Genomic DNA, 6273 nt, shown 5'->3' on the forward strand with positions numbered 1-6273 from the left:
GTTCAGGCCCGTTCCACTAGGGGTGTGTCTGCTTCCTGGGCTGCTTTTCATGGGGTTTCCCTTGATGAAATCTGTCGGGCTGGAACGTGGGCCTCTGATTCTACTTTTGTGAGGCACTATCGCCTGAATTGTGCTCTGTCTGACCGGACCAATTTTGGTAGTGGTGTGTTGCGTGCTGTGGGGGTTGTTCCACCTCCCTATTTCTGTGTTTTTCAATAAACTTTTCTTTTGCTGCACGCTTCTTTGTGTTCGGTCTCTGTTTTTTGCGTGGTTTGCCAAAGGCCTGTTGCTGGGGGTGCTTTGGTATGCCTCATTAGTGATGACTGGGTCGAGGACGAGGGACGTAGAGGTAATGCTATGATTACTTACCGGTAATCCCCATTACTCTTAGTCCTACTCGTCCTCGACCCAGTCATACTTCCAGCCGGCCCCCCCTGATCAGGCCTTTGTTGCTTGGTATGTCAGGATGTGCTTTTGGTTGGCTAGGTTCTTATAGCCCCTGACGGGAGGGTGGGTGGAGCCTAAAAAGCGTTTCCTGTTTTGTTTCCTGTCTTGTGGAATTAAATACCTCATTAGTGATGACTGGGTCGAGGATGAGTAGGACTAAGAGTAATGGGGATTACCGGTAAGTAATCATAGCAATACCGAGATAGACCCAAGGATGTAAAGAACTAGTAACGTCTGCTGTTATGGGATATACCTAGGGCACATATATATGTACAGCAGGTTCTACAGATCTCATAATACACGCTGCCTTCACCCAGAAAGTGCATCAATTAAGGCTAACAAAGATGCAGGGGACCGGGGGTGCACTCCAGTTTTACACATTACTTCCTGTTATGCCCTACTCCACAGTTAGCGAGCCACTATGTAAAAGATGCACCTGGAACTCATTATTATGCTCTACCTGGCAACTACCCAGCTATTACCCCACTTGAAGTTAAACCACAACACATAGCTAAACAGGGCACATCCCTCTGGTCTATCAACTGGTGGATATCCATGTCCCCTCTACAATTACATTATGGCATGATGCCCATTTTTATTATTTTTATATGTTGTACTTATCCTTTAACAGCTGCTGTATAATGTTATCTACAATGATGCATTTGTCCCTGCTGTGTACTGAAAAATAAATAAAATTGATTTTTTAAATTAAATTGAGGAGGTTGAAACACAGCCGCCTCCTATCACCATTGCTTTTTGCCCTTATGCTGGAGGCCCTTGCTAATCACATTAATCACAACGAGAAAAAAACAGAGCTAAACAATGAGGGTGATAACATCAAGCTCACTATATTTGCTGATGATATAATGGAGTACTCGCAAACCTGCTATATTCCCCTTCTTCCTTGATGGCAGAATTGGAGTGTTTCTCGATAGTGGCCATGGATTACAACCAATTTGTGAAATTTGGAAGCTCTCGCATTGCAGTCTGGTCATGAGACATTTGAGGCACAAGAGAAGGCAAACATGGAAGAAATGTCACACATGACAATGGAAAATCCATGTGATACTTAAGACAACATTTTCCAGATTCAGAGCACAGCCACAGCCACTAGAAGACCAGAACACTCAGACACACTTCAGGTCAATAGTGGCAGCAGAGCTCACTTGTCTTGGAATAGTGGTTATTATAACTGCTTGCTAGTTGCATTAGTCCAGGACTCATCCCTTCAACTTAATTTTTTTTCCATGGTCTGCTCCCCACTGTCCACCTTATCCCTCACCTAGCGAGATTCTTTATCCGCCTTCTTACCCTTTATGTTAGCTTGTCTTCCAAACTTACCATCCTGGTATGTTTTTTTCGAAATACTGTGCCTAAGGAACCCAGTCTGTATCTTTCAAATGCAAACCTGCAGGATTGTATCACTTCTCTGTCTCTCTCTCTTTGTCCCCCTTCTCATCCCCTTTTGCCCCAGGTTTGAGCCTTCATTACACTTCTTGATCTAAAAGTCAAAGGTGAAAGTCAGTCTCTATGGGGAGGTGAAGGGATTACCGAGCTTGTGACAACTGGATATACCCTCAGATCAAGTGACTGTGTTTCATATGACTTTCTTATTGAAATGCTTGTCTAAGGAATTTGCCTACCTGAAGATGCAGGCTGTTTCATTCAGCTTACAAGTCATAGCTCAAAAATTTTCCCCGCTTATGATGGACATATTCAGAGACCCACAGAAATGGCACATGGGAATGGTCTCATAATTTAGACTGACAGCAGTAATTAAAATTGTTATCCTGTTCAGGATCCTGTCTGAATTTATTTCAGACTATCCCTTTGCCACTCCAACCACTTTTTGTTTAGCAGGTTTGAATGGGCATTTGAAACTTGTTTTGAGGAGGAAGCAACCTAGAATTGCTCATACCTCTCTACTATAGTGAGCAGGATAGCATTTCCAGACTATGGTCAAAACTAGAGGTGCCATCTTGAAGAGAATGGATAACCCATATTTAGAATACCTTAGCAATTGAATAGATCACCTGGTCACCAAGTAAAAGCTGGACATTTTTACAGAGATTGGTTTAACTTTTTCATTTACCTGGCTGCCGATTAAAGGGAATTCCCATCTGCTAGATATCTGACAGTTCTCCAAGTTCTCTAAATAAAAATTAAACAATTGCCCCCGAGACTCTAGGGTTCAGCCCCGAAGGAATACATGAAGGAAGATGATTAAAGTTCCTATTATGTTGCTGTTACCGAGCTAGTACTACATGTCTGCATGGAAAACTGGTTTGTCTGTGAGGTGAGATGGGTAAGGTGGGTGGAGGGGGTTGGTGGAGGAGGTAGATTGTATTTCTGAATACTTTGCTTGCCGGTCTGTTTTCAGGTGAAGGTATGTGCATTCCAAAAAAAACTTTAAAAATACAGGGAAACCTAAAAAATGAACATTGAGAATCAAGGTGCACCAATCATAGTTGGAAACAACCACCCAAAAAATAATCACATAAAAATCTCACTTGAAAAACAAAATATAGAAAAACAGTGAAATTGACACCAACGAAATTTAATCATAGTAATGTCTCCTTAAAATCAGTGACAATCACAGTAAATTAAAATGTTGAAAAATTAACAAGAAAAATGTTTAATTAACAAGCTGATTAAAAAAGCAAAAAACATGAAAAATAATTAAAAAGTTAATAAAATGGTTATCATAAGCTCAGAGCGCTACCACATGAGGTCTTAGTCAACCAGAAAATGTAAACAGAAGAAAATGTATACCAGGACAATCCAGAAACCTGCAGTCAGGTTTAAGCCATTGGTTTTGGATGATTTTTTGGCGCTCATGGTCAAAGGTTGATTTTCTCATTTGATAAGGAGATTTCATGATCAGATTTTAAAATTGGAGAAATGGTAAAAATGGTATTCTTCTTCACCCATTTTTTCAAGATCTTTAGAACAGGACCCCCTAAGGGACGTATTCCAGGAACCCAGTCCAGAGAGGAAACAAATGTTGATTTTATGCACAGATAGGAACACATTAATGATATATTAATATTTAAAGTTTCAGTTAGCTGTATTGCACATTTGAAATATATATACTAACGCTGAGCATAAGGAAGAACCTCCCTACTCTTCATTGCAGTCATTGGATGTAACGATGCATGTCTGTACTTGTCTGCCATTATAACTTGGCATACGCACATTATAACTTTTATGTCTCATCGGTGGTTACCTAGTTGCCAACCTTATCGTGATTGGCCTCTGCACTTACAAAATGAAAACAAAGTTGAGCAAAGAAAGACTTGTAATATCAAGATGTGGCTTAGTAGAGAGAGGGATCATTTATGCAACCACATGTTAAACATACCAATTAATCCCATTTGGCTTGTACCAATATTTTACTATTATTGTGAGTTTTAGAATGTGTGGCTGCAATTTTTTATAGAGTAGCTGTGAAGCTATTTCAGCTTCTTAGTTATTGCTTATGTTCCTAACACAGCTCCACTTCTCTGCTCAAAAAGTGTCTTTCTTGCCTTCTTTGCCTCAATTGGTATGCTGCTGTGTTTGCCCTATACTCTTTATCTCTGCGTGTTGGACAAGGCATTGGATTGCCAAATAATTGTATTTACAGTATTATTATACTTTAGTATATAAGGCAAGAGTCAGTTTGCTGAGTTTCCTACACTTCTTTGGCCCCATTTTAAAGCTCTCTGAGTGCACTATCTAGGAGCAGTATCAGCTTCTATCAATTGGATGCTTTTGTTATTGATATGAGTGGTCCAACTCAATCTTCCTTGTTACTATGCTTTATTCTTTATTTCATTGACCTTTCCTATGGACAGGGATGATGATTTTATAATAGTAGTTTCCATCAGGTAAGTCAGGGTAGGAGAGACCTTTGAGGTCACCTCACCTGCCAAGCCAGGTCCTCCCTGAACCGGAACACAAGCAACTCTTTTTTGTCAACTTTAGTTTGTCACTCTAAGTGGGACAGATATGTATAGGCGTAGGTCCCGTGCATACTGTGGCTCTGGAACAAAGCTGTACCTGGCTGATGAGCCCATACCTAGGGTAAAACCGGTCCTGGGTTGCTTGTGTTCCGGTTCAGGGAGGACCTGACTTGGCAGTTCGGGCTGGACTGTTCCGTTTGGAGCAGGGTCAAGACTGACTTACATATAGGTGGGTCAAAACCGAGATGACATGGTGTGCAAAATATCGATGGATTGAAATGCGTCTCCGAGTAATTGCCAGTGGCTGCGACTAATTAGACCATGGGTACTCACAAACATTCTCTCGGGGGGCCAAATTTACAGTGTGGTTTGTGGCCGAGGGCCGCACCAGTGGGGGCGGGGTCAGTGGTGGAGGGGGGCGGGGCTAGAGCAACAAAAAAAACTGACCATGAGGTTGAACACAGGCCCCTGCAGCAGACGCATTCGTCCACTGAGCCACCAGACCCGGCATACACACACACATATATATACAGCTCGTTGGGGATTTGTCCATCAGAAGAACCGCACTCGAACACAAGCTGTTTTCCCCATAAGCTTTTATTAGGTATGGTTCATCGCGCTTGCCTGTAATTATTCACACCTGACTGAGCCCGATGCGTTTCGATGACTCTCTTCCTCAGAGGCTCACACAGTCAAGAGTATGCAAATGAAAGTTTCCCGAGTCCTTGTTTGGCAGTATATCGTATGCAACGTGCTGCCTCATATAGAGCAGCCCATTTGGGCGTACGATATACTGCCAAACAAGGACTCTCTCTCTCCCGGTCTCCTTCTCTCTGTCTGTCTCCCTCTGTCTGTCTCCCTCTGTCTGCCTCCCTCTGTCTGTCTCCCTCTGTCTGTCTCCCTCTGTGTCCCTTTGTCTCTCTCCCTCTCTGTCTCCCTCCCTCTCTGTCTCCCTCCCTCCCTCTCTGTCTCCTTCTCTCTGTCTCCTTCTCTCTGTCTCCCTCTCTCTCTGTCTCCCTCTCTATGTCTCCCTCTCTCTGTCTCCCTCTCTCTCTGTCTCCCTCTCTCTGTCTCCCCCTCTTTCTGTCTCCCTCTCTCTTTCTCTTCCTTTCTCTCTTCCTCTCTCTGTCTCTCTCTCTGTCTCCCTCTGTCTCCTTCCCTTTGTCTCCCTCTATCTCCCTCCCCTTGTTGCCCTCTCTCTCTCTCCGTCTCCCTCTCTCTCTCCCTATCTCCCTCTCTCTCTCCCCATCTCCCTCTTTCTCTGTCTCCCTCTGTCTGTCTCCCTCTGTGTCCCTCTGTCTGCCTCCCTCTGTCTCTCTTCCTCTGTCTCCCTGCCTCTCTGACTCCCTCTCCCTCTCAGTCTCCCTCTCCCTCTCTGTCTCCCTCTCCCTCTCTGTCTCCCTCTCTCTCTCGGTCTCCCTTTCTCTCTCTCGGTCTCCCTCTATCTCTCTCTCTTTCTCCCTCTCTCTCTCTCTCTCCGTCTCCCTCTCTCTCTCCGTCTCCCTCTCTCCGTCTCCTTCCCTCTGTCTCCCTCCCTCTGTCTCATTCCCTAGGTCTCCCTCCCTCGGTCTCATTCCCTCTGTCTCATTCCCTCGGTCTCCCTCCCTCTGTCTCACTCCCTCTCTGTCTGCCCTCTATCTTTCTCCCTCTCTCTCTGTTTCCCTCTCTCTCCCTCTCTCTCTGTCTCCCTTTGTCTCCCTCTGTCTCCCTCTGTCTCCCTCTCCCTGTCTCTCTCCCTCCCTCTCTGTCTCCCTCTCTACGTCTCTCTCTCTCTGTCTCCCTCCCTCTCGCTGTCTCTCTACCTCTCTCTCCCTCTCTCCCTCTGTTCCCCTCCTCTGTCTCCCTCCCTCTCTCTCCCTCCCTCTGTCTCCCTCCCTCTGTC

This window comes from Triturus cristatus, chromosome 9 (assembly GCF_964204655.1).
Source record: "Triturus cristatus chromosome 9, aTriCri1.1, whole genome shotgun sequence".
Lineage (NCBI taxonomy): Eukaryota > Metazoa > Chordata > Amphibia > Caudata > Salamandridae > Triturus > Triturus cristatus.